The sequence below is a fragment of the Eurosta solidaginis genome, chromosome 1, assembly GCF_040869045.1.
Source record: "Eurosta solidaginis isolate ZX-2024a chromosome 1, ASM4086904v1, whole genome shotgun sequence".
Classification (NCBI taxonomy): domain Eukaryota; kingdom Metazoa; phylum Arthropoda; class Insecta; order Diptera; family Tephritidae; genus Eurosta; species Eurosta solidaginis.
Window position 1 is genome coordinate 202,242,729 of NC_090319.1, and position 18,252 is coordinate 202,260,980.

At 36.3% G+C, this 18,252-nt stretch overlaps 1 pseudogene; it reads left to right on the forward strand.

The window, feature by feature from the left end:
- Positions 1-8,807: 8,807 nt before the first annotated feature.
- LOC137238988 (U6 spliceosomal RNA) lies at positions 8,808-8,901 on the forward strand (annotated as a pseudogene).
- Positions 8,902-18,252: the final 9,351 nt, after the last annotated feature.

The window sequence follows — 18,252 nt, forward strand, 5'->3', positions numbered from 1 at the left end:
CGTATGGTAGGAAGATGTCATAGCTCGCCAGATATCTCAATCGTGAGCGCAGAACTCGTAAACTGCGTCAACTGGCAGCCGATTGTAACATTGGCATCCGACCACCTGCCCATACTAAATTCGTTCGAGCGTACCGCCGACTTCATCGTCACCGAAAAACGCACTTTCATAAACTTCAAAAAAGGAAAGTGGGAAGAATATAAATCTGCAACAGACAGCAGCTTTGCTGCCCTCCCTATCCCGATTGATGCCCGCCAAGGGGAGCGTGCCTTCCGTAAGGTCATTGAATCCGCCTCGGCACATTTTATTCCCGCCGGGAGAATTCCCGAAATCCGGCCCCACTTCCCGGCGGAGGCCGCGAGCTTAGCGAGGGAACGCGACCTTATAAGACAGCTTGATCCAGGCGACCCCCAAATAAGGGATATAAACCAACGCATCAGATTGCTTGTGGACGAACACAAGCGGGCGAAATGGGAAGAGCACCTAAGAGGTTGTAACCTCTCTACCGGTGTAGGTAAACTTTGGTCCACCGTAAAGTCCCTATCGAATCCGACTAAGCACAAAGACAAAGTTTCCATCGCCTTTGGCGATAAGGTGCTGTCGGATGCGGAAAAATGCGCGAGCGCTTTCTGCCGACAATATATAATGCATCCTACGGTCGACAAAGATAGACGGAGAGCCAATAGACACGCACATAAACACAAATTCAGCGCGTCACCAATCACCATCACCGCTAGAGAGGTTGAGGACGCCATTGGTCGCGCTAAACCATCCAAAGCAGTGGGCCCAGACGGCATAGCCATGCCGATGCTTAAAAACCTAGGGAAAGAGGGTTTCAAATATTTAGCGCATGTCTTCAACCTGTCTCTCTCCACCTTTGCCATACCCGAGAAATGGAAAATGGCCAAGGTGGTGCCGCTACTAAAGCCTGGGAAACCAGCTAACGTAGGTGAGTCATATCGTCCGATATCTCTCCTATCGCCAGTGGCAAAGACGCTTGAAGCCATTTTGCTCCCTTATTTCCAAGCACATTTGCAGCTAGCCCCTCATCAGCATGGCTTCAGAAAACTCTATAGCACTACCTCCGCGCTAAATGTCATTAGCACCCAGATAAATTGCGGTTTGAATCAATACCCCCACCATAGAACAGTACTCGTTGCGCTAGACCGATCAAAAGCTTTTGATACGGTCAGCTATGGCACGTTAGCGCAAGACCTGGAAGGGTCTACCCTTCCCCCATGTCTTAAAAGGTGGACCGCAAATTATCTGGGTGGTCGGCAAGCATCGGTGCAATTCAGAAACGAAACATCAAAACCAAGGAGAATTAAACAAGGGGTGCCGCAGGGTGGTGTCCTATCCCCACTTTTGTTTAATTTCTACATATCTAAGCTACCTTCACCACCGGAAGGAGTCACAATCGTTTCCTACGCCGATGACTGCACAATAATGGCCACAGGCCCAGGCCCAGAGATCGATGAGCTATGCAATAAAATAAACGGCTACCTCCCTGATCTCTCCAGTTTTTTCGCCTCGCGAAACCTGGCATTGTCACCGACTAAATCTTCCGCGACCTTATTTACAACATGGACGCCCCAAATGTCGACCATATTGAACATCCACGTCGATGGCAATACGCTACCGACTGTCCTACACCCCAAAATCTTGGGTGTGACGTTTGATCAGGATCTACATTTTGGTGCGCACGCAACCGCAATTGTTCCGAGAATTCAGAGCCGTAATAAAATCCTCAAATCCCTTGCTGGCAGTACCTGGGGAAAAGATAAGGAAACACTCATGACCACATACAAAGCAATTAGCCAGCCGATTACGTGCTACGCGTCACCCATATGGTCGCCAAGCCTAAAAACTACCCACTGGAAGAAACTACAGGCCTGCCAAAATACTGCTGTCAGAATCGCCACGGGCTGTCTTCCTATGTCCCCAGAACACCATCTGCATAATGAGGCGAGAATACTCCCCATCAGGGAGAGAAATGAGATGCTGACCAAACAGTTTCTGTTGAATACCCAGAAACCTGGGCATCCCAACAGACATCTGATTGACGAACCAGCACCCCCTAGGGGCCTAAGGAGTCATCTCCGTAAGCATTTTGAGGAAATACGGCACCTGAGAACCCAGCCGTATGAAGCGAAAAAACACAAGCAGGTCCTTGGTGAACTCCATAGACAGGCGTCGGACCTTTATGTCGGGAATTGCCCGGTGAATCCAGTACTTGAAGAAAAATATCCAGAACTCGCGGAAGAGGAACGCATACTCCCCAGGGAAACGCGTGTCACTCTTGCTCAACTTCGTTCTGGATACTGTAACAGGCTAAACTCTTACCTATCCAGAATCAACCCCGACATACAAAATGTATGCCCCGCTTGCAATGTGTCCCCACATGACACCAACCATCTCTTTAATTGTAATGTGGAACCAACGCCTCTAACACCCCTTTCCTTATGGTACACCCCTGTTGAAACGGCAAGTTTCCTTGGACTCCCGTTAGAGGATATTGATGACAATTTGTGATCGGTCGCGGCTATTAGGTGGGGCGAGCATTGCTACAACTACAACTACAACAACAACAACAACATTCACAGCAAAGGAAGTTGGTACGAAAACGCAAATCTACGTCCTTAGCCAGTCAGAAATGTCCAATACGAAGCATGCGAAGTGGAATAATATTTAATAAAGACGGTTTGACAGTAGCAGCAGCAATATTCCAGCCAAAGGCATCATAATAACGTTTGAATTGGTATACAAAATGAATCACAGCAAGGGAAGTTGGTGCTAAAAACAAATCTACATCCATAGCCACCCAGGAAAGGCCAATGCGATGCGTACGAAGTGGAATAATTAAAAGAGACGGTTTGAAGCAAAAAAAAAGAGGACAACAATACAACGAGCAGCAAATATTTATTATATTAATAATTATTTTTTAATATTTATAATAAAAATAATTATTATTTTTAAGTACATAACACTAACAATATTCCTGCAACCTAACGGCTGCCTATTGACAAGCAGGAATTCAATTTTTTGCTGTAAAAGCTTTTTACTAATTATTGAGTTATGTTCCCGGAAGAGGACATACAAAGTCAAAATCAGTTTGACCAAGTTTTTAATATATTGATTAAATTAAGTTTAGATTTGCAAGTAAAAACGAAAAACCCGAGAAAGTCAAACAAGGCCCTAATCCCCTGACAATCGCGGAATACAGGAAGAGAAATAGAGTTAAAAAAATTGAGGAACCTAAAGTCCCAAAGCCAGTCAAACTAAAAAGAAAAAGAGGAGGAAAACAAGCTAACCATAGGAGATCTATAGCAAAACTATACGAAAAAATAAATTTGAGTACAGATAGGGCAGAAAAAATTAAATTACAAAAAGAAATAAAGGAGTTAAGAATTATAAATAAAAAGAAGCATCCAATAAAAGAGGACATAAAAAACCAAGACCACTAATATAAGCATCAGGGTGTCGAAAAAATAATAATATCAAATATTGCAAAAAGCATTGAATTTAAATAACATGGAAAGAGTTAAGAAGCCTAGGACTTATGTATAAGGTCCACTTGAGGACCTTAAAAATGAAATAGAAATCATAGATGAGGTAAAAACATTAGTAGGGTTGAAAAAATTCTGGAAAGATATTAATATGCCTGGGGAACCAACAATATGGAGAGTTATATAGGTACGAAGTCAAATATTTAGGAAGAACTGATGAATAAATGAAAAATAAAGACAAAAAAAAAAAATGTCTACATCCTAATTTTTCACGATGGGAAGCCAAGAATCACAAATAGAAAAACCAACAGCAAACTTTGTAAACTCAGTCCAAGTAATAGATCATACTGAGGCACCATTAAGGGCATGCTTCTAATCATCTGTGTAGTTAGTTGCATTAGTTTGTTTCTGAAACTCTATTCAACCCATAACAAAATCCTAAAAAAGAGATATGCCAGCCGCGACGACGGTTTAGATAAAGTTTAGCAAGATTTTTTTTTTATCTACCATACCCAATGAACAAATGAGAAAAGATTTATAACGAATTAACGGAAGAAGAAATCAAGGCAGAAAAATCATATAAATGTATAAACAAAAATAATTCAATAAAGCCTGAAACAATAGCTAAACACTTAACAATTATTTTAGAATCGCTAAATAATTTGGGAGAATCAATACGTAAATTAAATCCCATACTCACAAAAACCACCAGACAGAGGCACACCAAATTTTTTCGAGTGTAAGAGACAAATTAGTATCTTCACTCGCAAGGTACAACATAGAAATAACAGTATCAACTACAATTGAAGAAACCCATCAAATTGATTTCAATATCCTCTTGTCGGAGTCCTCCTCAAGTCAGACTCGATTAACTAAAGATACTAAAATAATCGAAGTTCCAAATACGACCACCAAAATGGCACAAACAGTAGTAGATTTCATCAAAATAGCATCTTCAGCCCTACATGAGTTCGATGGTAGGTCAGAGAATTTTAACAGTTTCCCAGATGCTCTTGATATTCTTGAACAATAAAACATTGATTAAGATAAAACTAAAAGGCTCGGCATGAAACCTTATTAGCACTGAAACACAATTCAAGAAATAAAGTCAAAATTGAAATCTGTTATTAAGGGTGAATCAGTAGAAGTTTTGACAGCAAAACTGATGAACATACAACAACGCAGTAAAGCTGCAAACCAGTATACTGAGGAAGTGGAAAAAATTACCAAGGCACTGGAAGGAGCCTACATATCTGATGGATTAAACCCAGACTTAGCTAATAGATATTCTACACAAGCAGCAGTCTAAGCTATGTGCAAGAACTGTTTTAACGACAAAGTCAAGATGATAATGTAAGCCGGAACGTTCACATCAATGAACGAAGCCATTTCCAAATTCACTAATAGTTGTACGGAAATAACAGGCAGCTCAAATACAATCATGAGCGTAAGGCAACAAAACCAATATCGCAATGGTTTCCGTGGAGGATACAGAAATAACAACTACGGAAATTATCGGAATAGAAGATTTAGACCACCAAACCGATTCAACAACTTTAGACAGAATAATAACATTGGAAGTGGACAAACAGGTAGTCCTCAAAACAGAAATAGAAATTCAAACAAACACGAAATACTGGGAATGTACGTAATTTCACCCAGCAGGAAAACCAGAACACTCCAACTCAACAGTAGATAACAAAAAAGTGCGTATACTTAATCTACACTTAAACAGCTACATATCCTCCAAAACTAGTCTAAATAATTCACTTTCAACTCTCCTAGTAGATACAGGAGCAGACGTATCAATTATAAAAAAGGGTCAAATTGACAATAATGTCACAATGAATAATTTACAAATAACAGATCTAATGGGCATTAGACAGGGAGTAACAAACACACTAGGTACAGTCAAAGCAGATTTAATAGGAGATGATCTTTTGATAGCACACAAATTTCACATAGTAGATGATAACTTTCCAATTCCAAGCGATGGAATCCTAGGACTGGACTTTATCAAAAAATATAATTGCATTTTAAATTATGGGAAAAATGAAGACAGATTAATTCTAAGGCCCCGCGATTTTCCACAAGATATAATAATTCAAATGACAAATACACCCACAATCAATACAATCTCAATACCCCCCAAAAAACAGAAGTAATTCGACAAATTAATATAAAATCTAACAACTCTGAACTTTTTATTCCCCATCAACAACTAAAAACAGGAATCTTCATTGCCAATACAATAGTAAACAAATGTCTAACTTTCTTTAGAATCATAAACACTACTGACAGTATCGCAATTATTCAAAACTGCGATATAAAAACAGAAAATCTTAATGATTACGTACTAATCAAAAGCACTATAGAAAATATCTCTAATAACGAAGAAAAATTAGAGACTTAATAAAAAATTTCCCCAATTTGCTAGTAAACAATTAAATTCACTATGCTCAGAATACATAGATATATTCGCATTAGAAACAAAACCCATTACAGCCAACAATTTCTACAAGCAAAAATTACATATAAATTATAACCCCGTCTACATTAAAAATTACAGATTGCCGCAAGCACACAAAAATGAAATAAAGACACAAGTAAACAAGTTACTTAAAGATGACATTATAGAGCCTTTAATGTCCGAATACAATAGCCCAATCCTATTAGTACCAAAGTAATCGTTACCCGGTAATAAAGACAAAAGATGGAGACTAATCATTGACTACAGACAAGTAAATAAAAAACTAACTGCAGATAAATTCCCACTCCCAAGAATTGATGATATTTTGGATCAATTAGGAAGACCAAATTCTTTTCATGTTTAGATCTGTTGTCAGGCTTTCATCAAATAGAACTCGACCCAAATTCTAGAGACTTTATTTCATTTACAGCAGATAATGGCACTTACCGTTTCAAACGACTTCTATATGGCTTGAAAGCAGCACCAAACTCATTCCAAAGAATGATGACCTTAGAATTCGCAGGTCTGAAACCCTCACACGCATTTTTATATATGGATGACCTAGTAGTATTAGGATGCTGTGAAAAGCGTATGATGATAAATTTACGGGATGTATTCTCAACCTGCGGAAAATATAATTTAAAATTGCACTCTGATAAATGCTTATTCTTTAGTCAAGAGGTTACTTATTTAGGACATCAATGCACTAGCAAAGGAATCCTTCCCGACCCAAATAAATTTGAAATTGTTCAGAACTATCCAACACCCAAAACAGCTGATGAAGTCAGACGATTCGTTGCTTTCTGCAACTACTATAGAAGATTTGTACCAAATTTCGCACAATATTCAAGAATATTAACTAGACTCTGTAAAAAGAATGTCTCCTTCGACTGGACAGAAGAATTGTAGTGTAAGCAGCCAACAATTCAATTTAATCCAAAATATTTAAATCAGTCTAATATTCTAACCTGCTACAAAAATAGTCTAAATGTTCATCAACACATAAAAATGCATTTGAGAATTAATGCTGACACAGCCATTAATAAACAGACGTGTACAACACACAACCAAACGAATTTGAATCCCAGCAATTTGCATTCCTGCAACTTGCAAGGTTAGCATTTCCCATAAATTTGCAGCTCATATATGTAGGTACATATTTTGTCCCGAGTAGTATGTAGGTATGTAAGTATGTATGTTTAAGGTAGTTATGTATGTAAGTATGTAAGCTTAAATGTAAATACACTCAGAGAAAAAATCGTTCTAAAACGAACGAAACAAGTTCAAAATTAAGAACATTCGTTGACAAAAGTCTGTTAAGTACGTTTTTTCTTAACTTGTGACCGATGGGCTTGTTTTAAGAACAGTTTTTCCAAGCACACCGTTCGTATTTTATGACCACTTTGGTATTGATGTGTGAACCTTCTGTGCTTGATTTAGGATTTTTCGTTCTCACGCTTCGAGAACGATTTGGGGCCGATTTAACATTTTTCGGTCTCAATTTAAGAACGGTTCGTGCTTGATCTTTGGTGGGAGGGAAAGTATTTTTTTAAATATATTTATTTAATTTTTATTAATAATAATATTTTTGTCATAAATAAAGAATATTTACAACAAAAAAATTGTTATTAAAATTCAAAAGTTTAAGAAAAAATGCATAATAAGCATTTTCTCATACATTTCTCTTATTGAGAAATTATTCTTATTTAAAGATGTAATCTGCATATATACTTAAAACATTTCATAACAAGTTTGAGAATTACCTGTGGATATGTGAATGTAACTGAACGAAAAATAAGAGTTAAAAAAAATAGAACAAAAAAAAAAATTGTTTTAAAAAATTCAGAGTTTGGCGGTGATCGAACTCGCGCAACACGATCGCAAGCGCAACATCATAGCCGCTGGGCCACTTCAACTGCTTGATAGCTGGTGCCAAATGGTGTATTTAACATTATAGTGCACACGGATTGTACCGTTTTTTTTTCTTGGGCTTGATTTAAGAACATCGTTCTCATTAATAGAACATTTGTTCATATTTTAAGACCGGCCGTTCTTTTTTCAAGAAAATGGTGTCAGTTCAAGAACAAGGTTGTTGTTTTAAGAACAGGTCCTTCGTTTTTCAAGAACAAAAAAGTAAGAACATGAAAAGCTTGAGTTGAGTCCGGTGGTGCTGGATTTTAGAACGGCGTTTTTCTCTGAGTGTAGATATGTAAGAATATGTTTAGAATAATCTAATATAAATAGGCTGAATTATTTGAATAAACACAATTCGACATTCATAATTCAAGCACTGAAGTATTCTTTGTTTTAATAGCGTTAGGGACCTTTCTACATGGCGATCCTGCCTATGATGCTACTGGCTGATTTTTCAGCCTAATGTCATAGCCGGCAGGATTTTTCTGGCTGATTACAGCCTAAGCCTTGTAAAAAGAAAAAAAAAAAAAGAGAAGGTGTTAAAGTCGGGCACCAATAATAAAAATTGAGGCAATTACTTCAACGGAAAATACACGAAGATTAGCATATTGTGGCAATTACGTCAACGGAAAATACACGAAGATTTGCATATTGTGGCAATTACGTCAACGGAAAATACACGAAGATTGGCATATTGTGGCAATTACGTCAACGGAAAATACACGAAGATTAGCATATTGTGGCAATTACTTCAACGGAAAATACACGAAGATTAGCATATTGTGGCAATTACTTCAACGGAAAATACACGAAGATTAGCATATTGTGGCAATTACTTCAACGGAAAATACACGAAGATTGGCATATTGTGGCAATTACTTCAACGGAAAATACAAGAAAATTAGCATATTGTGGCAATTACTTCAACGGAAAATACATTTAAATTGGAACGATATTAGCATAGTCCCAGAGCAAGAATGACACTGATCTCGTGAAGCGTACCACATTTTCAATGGTGATAAACAAGAGGAGCATGATAATTATAAGTATAATAAATACACTAGCTTAAGTATGAAGTCATTTCTTTAACCATTATTTAAAAAAAAAAAAAAATATTCGGGCAACCTAGCGCCTGCCTATTGACAAGCAAAAATTATATTTTTGCTGTAAAAAAATTTGTTTACTGCTTCTTGAATTATGTTCCCAGAAGAGGACATACAAAATCAAAGTCAGTTTGACCAAATTTTTTATAAACTAGTTAGACCACCGTGGTGTGATGGTAGCGTGCTCCGCCTATCACACCGTATGCCCTGGGTTCAACTCCCGGGCAAAGCAACATCAAAATTTTAGAAATAAGGTTTTTCAATTAGAAGAAAATTTTTCTAAGCGGGGTCGCCCCTCGGCAGTGTTTGGCAAGCGCTCCGGGTGTATTTCTGCCATGAAAAGCTCTCAGTGAAAACTCATCTGCCTTGCAGATGCCGTTCGGAGTCGGCATAAAACATGTAGGTCCCGTCCGGCCAATTTGTAGGGAAAATCAAGAGGAGCACGACGCAAATTGGAAAAGAAGCTCGGCCTTAGATCTCTTCGGAGGTTATCGCGCCTTACATTTATTTTTAGTTAGACAAAATTAAAATTTCCTAGAAGGTGAAAAGAAAACACCCGAGAAAATAAACCAAGGCCCTAAGCCAATAATAATTGAAGAGTATAGAAAGAGGAACAAAATTCAAAAAATTGAGGAACCTAAAGTTCCAAAGCCGGTCAAATTAAAAAGAAAAAGAGGAGGAGAGCAATTTGGCATACGAAAATCAATAGCCAAGATCTATGAAAAAATAAACTTAAGCACTAATCAGGCAGAGAAAATTCAACTAAAAAAAGAAATTAAGGAATTAAGAAACAATAGTTACAAACATAAAAAACCGAATACAACAATGTAAATATTAGGGTGTTGAAAAAAAAAATATATAATTTTGTAAAACTATTAATTTTAAATTATGGAAAGACCAAGAAAGATTAAAACTTATGTAAAAGGCCCACTTGAGGACCTTAAAAATGAAATCAAAGTTGTAGATGAAGAAAAACAGCTGGTATTTTTGAAATGGTGGTGGAAACTTATCGATATGCCTAGAGAACCAACTATGTGGAACGTACGAAACGCCAAGCAACAACACCTGAAGAGTTATATAGATTCGAGGTCAAATTTATGGGAAGAAAGGACTAATATATTAAAAAAAAAAAAGAAAAAAATTTTAAAAACCAAAAATTTTTTGTCTTCATATTATTTTTTTTTGGATGGGAGGCCAAGAATCGAAAATAGAAAAACCAACGGCAAACGTTGTAAACTCAGTCCAAGTAGTAGACCATACTGAAGCACTAGATACTATCAAAATCATGCTTCTAATAATTTGCGTAGTCAGTTGCATAAGTTTGTTTCTGAAACTCTACTCAACCCATAATAAATTCCAAAAAAAAGTGATATGCTAGCCGCCCAGACGGTTTAGATAAGGCTTAACAAAATTTTAACAGCCATCCCCAATGGGCAAATGGGAAGATATCGTTAAACTACTCATAGAAGAAAAAACGATAGGAGAAAAATCTGACAAATGTATTAATAAAAATACAAAAATTAAGACAGAAACAGTAGTAAAGCATCTTAAAATAATAGTTGAATCGTTTAACAAAATAAAAAAATAATTCAACAGCTAAATGGTAAACTCGACAGCAATCGAAAAGACCAAGCATATCAAATTTTTTCCAGCATTAGGGACAAATTGGTGTCCTCACTGGCAAGATATGATATTGACTTCATAGTACCAACGAGTTTTAAGAAAGAAATAGAAATAGACTATAACACATTCCTTCTGGAGTCAGCATCTGATTTAGAAGAATCAAAAGTAGAACAAAAAGAAGAAGAAAAACAGGAACAAAAAGAAAGTTTAACAGAGACGCCAAACTACCAAACAAGAAAAGACAAAATGGCTCAAACCACAGTAGAATTCTTAAAAACGGCTTCGTCAATCCTGCCTGAGTTTGATGGTAAACATGAGAACTTACATAGCTTCTTAGATGCACTGGATATCCCAGAACAAATTAAGGATACTCACGAGACCATAGCAGTCTCCATGATAAAAACAAAGCTCAAGGGAACAGCTAGAAACCTTTTGAGCACCGAAAACTCAATACTAGAAATAAGGCAAAAGTTGAGTTCAGCAATTAAAGGTGAATCTGTAGAGGTTTTGACAGCAAAACTCCTAAACATTCAACAGCGCAGTAAAACAGCTAACCAGTACACTGCAGAAATAGAAAAATTAACAAAATCGTTAGAAGGTGCTTACATATCAGACGGACTTGCACCTGATGTGGCAACCAAATATGCCACACAATCAGCTGTAAAAGCCATGTGTAAAAACTCGGCTAACGAAAGAGTAAAACTAATAATGCAGGCAGGAACGTTCACATCTATAAACGAGGCTATTTCAAAATTCACGAATAGCTATACTGAAGTCACGGGTAACCCAAATACAGTGTTACGCTTGACGCGCTCGCAAGGTAATTACCGAGGTAACTTCCGAAGAAGCTACCAAAATAATAATTATAGAAGTAACCAAAACTGAAGATATTACGGTAACACTAACAGATATAGCAACAACAATAATAATAGACAAAATAATAATATCCAAAGACGCAATTTTGGAGGTCAGTCAAGATCATCCAATCAGGGTAACACAAGGAACCTCCGTAATATAAACCAACAGGAAAACCAGCCAACTCCACCCCAACAGTAAATTCTAACGGTAATAAAGTATGCACATTCAACTTGCATCTAAACAGCTACATATCTTCCAATACTACCCTAAATAAGTCAACTTCGACGTTCCTGATAGATACAGGAGCGGATATCTCAATAATAAAGAAGGGTCAAATTGACAGTAATGTCACAATAAATAACTCACAAATCACAGATTTAAAAGGTATAGGCCGAGGCATAACAAGCACACTTGGAACAGTAAAATCAGATCTAACAGATGATAGTTTTTTAATACGACATAAGTTTCACATAGTAGAAGACAATTTCCCAATCCCATGTGATGGAATTTTGGGACTCGACTTCATTAAAAAATATAATTGCATATTAGATTATAATAAGATTGGCGACAGCCTAATATTAGGACCATATGACTACCCAGAAGATATAGTTATACAAATGACAAATAAACCAACAATTAATAGCATTACAATACCCGCTAGAGCTGAAGTAGTTAGACAGGTTCATATCAATAGTCACAATAAGGAACTATTAGTGCCTCATCAAGAATTGACTAAGGGCATTTTTGTAGCCAACACTATAGTAAACTCAAATCAAGCTTTAATCAGAATCATAAATACAACAGATAAACATGCAATCATTCAAGATTATGACATCAAAACAGAAAGTTTAGAGGATTATGTAATAATTGAAAATACACCTCAATGGAAAGATAATAGTAAAGAAAAGTTAGAAAGATTAAATAAAAATTTCCCACCATTCGCTAGTAAATCACTCAACACATTATGCTCAGAATTCATTGATATATTCTCATTAGAAACAGAACCAATTACGACCAACAACTTCTACAAACAAAAGTTGCATCTGAAGGACAACACTCCTGTGTACATTAAAAATTATAGACTACCCCAAGCACATAAGAATGAAATAAATAAACAAGTAAATAAACTAATTCAAGATGATATTATTGAACCTTCAACCTCAGAGTACAACAGCCCTATTCTATTAGTACCTAAAAAATCTCTTCCGGGCAAAGAAGAAAAAAGGTGGAGATTAGTGGTCGATTTCAGACAAATAAATAAAAAATTAACGGCTGATAAATTCCCTTTGCCTAGAATAGATGATATTCTGGATCAATTGGGAAGAGCAAAATATTTCTCATACCTAGATTTAATGTCAGGATTTCACCAAATAGAACTCAACCCAGAACCAAGAGATATAACATCCTATACAGCAGACAACGGTACTTATCGGTTCAAGAGATTACCTTATGGCCTCAAAGTAGCGCCAAACTCATTCCCGAGGATGATGACATTGGCATTCGCAGGTCTAAAACCATCACAAGCATTCTTGTACATGGACGATTTAGTGGTGTTGGGATGCTCTGAAAAACATATAATTAAAAATTTACGGGATGTATTCTCCACATGTAGGAAATATAATTTAAAATTACATCCGGACAAATGCCTATTTTTCAGCCAAGAAGTCACTTATCTTGGACATAAATGCACAAGTACTGGAATTTTACCAGACTCAAGCAAATTTAAAATTGTTCAAAACTACCCAACTCCCAAAAATGCCGATGAAGCAAAAAGATTTGTCGCATTTTGTAATTATTATAGAAGATTCATACCAAATTTCGCGGAATATGCCAGGATACTAACAAGACTTGTAATTTTCAATTGGACATACGACTGCGAGAAATCTTTTAATTACCTAAAAAATGCACTAGTTAGTCCAAATATCCTACAATACCCCAATTTTGATGAAGAGTTCTTTATTACAACCGACGCAAGTGGTTATGCTTGCGGTGCTGTGCTAAGCCAAGAATATGAGGGAAAACAATTGCCCATTGCCTATGCCTCAAGATCATTTACAAAAGGCGAAATAAACAAAGCCACGATCGAAAAAGAATTAGCGGCCATACATTGGGCAATTGTATATTTCAGACCATATGTCTATGGCAGAAAATTCACAGTGAAAACGGATCATCGACCTTTAACGTATTTAATCTCAATAAAGAACCCTTCATCTAAATTAACTAGAATCAGGCTAGATTTGGAAGAGTATGACTTTGGGGTGGAGTACATAGCAGGAAAAGAAAATTACGTGGCAGACGCTCTGTCACGAATAGATATCAACGAGTTGAAAGAAATGTCAGTACAGGCATATGAAATAATGAAAGTAACGACAAGATCGCAAACTAAAAAGAATTCCAGTAATAACAGTCATAAAAATGAAGAGAAGAAAAGTCACAAAGAGAACCCTATAATATACGAAGCGCTTAATAAATGTGAAGTAAAAAGACTAGTCCAGCTCGTTTTCGATCCTCCGAAATTATATTTCAAAAAAGGAAAGAAAATTTGTAGTGAAATAAATCAAATTGTTGAGGCGAAGATTGACTTAGGCCAATTCTTTACCAGGCTTATGGGAAAAGCCGGCAATTTGGGAATTAAGAAAATACAGTTGTCCTTAGGAGACAAATTGTTTAAAGATAATTATGCCCGGGTAGACACATTTAAAGAAATAGGTACCAAAGTTCTCAAAAATTTAACTATTGCATTAACTCCGGAGGTTGTGCATGTGACGGAAAACGATAAAATTAAAGATTCTTCAAAAATATCACGATAATCCTGTTAATGGTGACCACCCAGGAATCAATCGTACAACTAATAAAATAAGACAAAAATATTACTGGAAAAATATGAAAAATGATATCAGAAGATACATAAAGAAATGCGTTAATTGCAATAAAAATAAAATTTATAAAAATTTAAAAGAACTAATGATTTTAACTGAAACACCACCAAAGGCGTTCGAAACAGTACAAATATATACAATTGGACCTTTACCAAGATCATTAAATGGAAACGAATACGCTGTCACTCTAATATGTGATTTAACTAAATACTTAGTAGCAATTCCTATACAAAGCAAACATGCAAAAACAGTAGCCAGAGCCATAATCGAGAATTTCATATTAATTTATGGAAGTATGAAAACAATAATAACGGATATGGGATCTGAATATAAAAATAGCCTGTTTGAAGAACTATGTAAACTTCTCAATATTGAGCACAAAACATCTACGCCGTATCACCACCAAACTTTAGGCACGGTTGAACGTAGTCATAGAACTTTTAATGAATATGTGCGCTCATACATATCCATTAACAAAGATGACTGGGATGAATATCTCAAATATTTTGCATACTGTTACAATACTACCCCATCTACAGTCCATAATTATTGTCCATTTGAATTGATCTTTGGCAAAAAAACCCCAGACTTACAATTTCTACAAGAAAATACGGTAAGCCCATTGTACAATTATGAGGCTTACGATAAAGAAATTAAATATAGGTTACAAATAGCACAGGATAGAGCCTTTAAATTAGTAAAAGAGGCTAAAGAAAAACAAAAGATTAGTTATGATAAAAATATTCACTATAAGGAAATAAAAATAGGAGATGTAGTGTTAGTAAAAAATGAATCAGGACATAAGTTAGATAATAGATATAAAGGGCCCTTTAGAGTAGTAAACATCGATGAAAACAATAATTTTACATTAATCCCCTACAAGGTAGAAGAAATCGATGAAGAAGAAAATACTAATAATAAAAATTATGATACCTTAATCCCATCTAGAATAGGAAATGAGGATAAGCAAAAATTTAGTAGTAACATAGAGAATAGGCAAATAAAAATACACAAAAACAGACTTAAATTAGTAGAATAAGAAGATGTTCAACCTACAAACATTAAAATACAAAAGTAGAATTAATTTACGAAAATAGAATACTCATGCATTCCCCAAATGCATAAGCATTCTAAAAAAAAAACAAAGGGAGATGTAGTGTAAGCAGCCAACAATTCAATTTAATCCAAAATATTTAAATCAGTCTAATATTCTAACCTGCTACAAAAATAGTCTAAATGTTCATCAACACATAAAAATGCATTTGAGAATTAATGCTGACACAGCCATTAATAAACAGACGTGTACAACACACAACCAAACGAATTTGAATCCCAGCAATTTGCATTCCTGCAACTTGCAGCTCATATATGTAGGTACATATTTTGTGCCGAGTAGTATGTAGGTATGTAGGTATGTATGTTTAAGGCAGGCATGCTTAACCAACGAAACGATATCATTTCGTTACGATAATCAACGTTAATAAACGAAACGAAGTCATTTCGTTTCGTTTATTAACGTTAAGATCGTCAAATTAACGAAATGATTTCGTTTCGTTTTCTGCCATATCAAAACGAAATCAAATCGTTTATGTTGATTATTAATTTCAAACTATGCTGGCAAAGCTGATTGATGGCGGAGTCATTAAAGGTGAAAGCATTATCCAAGCTGATTGCAACTTTTCTCATGAATTTTGACAGTACGAACATTTCTCAGAGTATTTTTGACATTACCACCAACGAATTACACAAACAAATTACATAGAGTTTGTGTGTGTATGTGCGCTCGTTGTTGCCATTCAAACATAAAGTATCACGTTTTCGTTAACGTTTTTAACATTAACGAAAGCTTTTCGTTTCGGTTAAAAACGAGATACAATTTATCTTGATAATTTCTTTATCGATAATATTTCGAAGTGTTTCAACGGAAACGGTGGAAATTTTTTGATAAACGATTAGCTTAACGTTAAGGTGCATCCCTGGTTTAAGGTAGTTATGTATGTAAGTATGTAAGCTTAAATGTAAATAGATATGTAAGAATATGTTTAGAATAATCTAATATAAATAGGCTGAATTATTTGAATAAACACAATTCGACATTCATAATTCAAGCAGTGAAGTCTTCTTTGTTTTAATTGCGTTAGGGACCTTTCTACAGTATGTCAAAAAGCTTTCGTTTATCTAAAGGAAGCATTAATTAGTCCAAAGATTTTGCAATATCCAGATTTCAACAATTCGCTTATTGAGCTGCCCTAGATTACTCCATGTTAAAATATGTATTTCACTAATTAATGGCTTTTAATGACAGACTTTCATTTTTGTTTTATAAGTCTGCTCAAAATTAAACTAGAGCAATCTAGATGACAAATTTTCTGCATCAGCTTTTTTGTTACAGCAAAGAAAAATTGTTAGTTGTCAAAAGGAAAATTGTAATGCTGAATTCAAAAGCGAAATAATTCTTAAAAAATTAAATCAAATATAAATTTTGGTAAAAGTATAGAACAGGGGTCGACTGCTAATACGCGTCCAAAAATATCGAGCGAGCGATGCGTCAAAAGACGCATATTGACTTCGCCAACAATAATCCGAAGGCGGAAAAGGAAAGTTTTATCTCTGTCCGGAGATATTTGCAGTTGAAGTTGGCAATTTCCATGTGGTTGTTGCAATGTTGTTGTGTACTGAAAAATATTTTGTGTACAAAGGGATTTTGCACGCATTTAATTTTGACCCCACCCCATTGGTGGGCCGTCCAGGGTAATTTTTTCTAAGCGCCCGAACGCTGCCAACTCAGAAAGGTGGTCTGCGCAAAAAATACTATAGATCCTGTCCCCGGTTTCGGAGGGACCCGCGGTAACTTTTCGGTTTTTCGTTAATATCTTTTGAACGAGTTAAAATTTCAATTTCCCCCTTCGGATTATTGTTGTCGGGGTCAATATTTTTAGAAGCGTATTAGCAGTCGGCACCTGGTCTAGACTATTGCCTAAATTTTTAAAAGTTGAGAGTTTATTGAAATGCTTTCCTAATTTGGTGCATATTTTAGCCAGACCTAATTTTGCAACCAGCCACGAATCGGATGTTTGGAAATTTTTTCCTGAAAAGCGTTTCGTGAGATGTTTGCTTTGTTTGACGAGTCCACCATCTTGCCCTATTTTTTACAGCTGCAGAGCAGGGTTGAGCACTTTTTTTGGGTTCGATGAAGAGAGCCAAAACTGGAACGCAAAATTCCGAAAATTCGGACAAGTTGTAAGACTTTAGGATCCAAAATTTTGTACTGAAGTTTGTGGATAAACACGAAAGCGAGGTAATATGAAATAAAAACACATACTGGAAAAGGCTGTAGGCCTGTCAAAATACTGCTATCAGAACTGCCACTGGATGTCTCCTTATGACCCCCGCACACCACCTGCACACATTAAAGAGCACAACGAAATGCTGAACCGTCAGTTTTTGCTAAATTGTCTCAAACCGAACAGCATAGCAAACAACTGCTTAAGCTAGCCCCGCCTCCATGGGGGTTAAGGGAACATCTCCATAAGCACTAAGACGAGATCCGGCACCTGCCAACACAGCCGTTTAATCCAAACAGACATAAGTTTGGCCCTAAGCCAAATCCACACAGAATCGGTAAACGCTTTTGCCAGGGCGCGCCCAGTGAACACTGTTATTAATATGCAATATCCTACCCTTGCAGTTTCAACAGGGGTAGACCATAGTGAGAGCGGTGTTAAGAGGCGTTGGTTCCAGATTACAATTTAAAAAGATGGTTGGTGTCATGTGGGGCACTCCACATGCAGGACATACATTACGTATGTCGGGGTTGATTCTGGACAAGTAAAGAGTTTAAACTGTTACAGTATCCAGAACTAGGTTTGGCCAGGGTAGGTATGCCTGTCGTAAGAGGC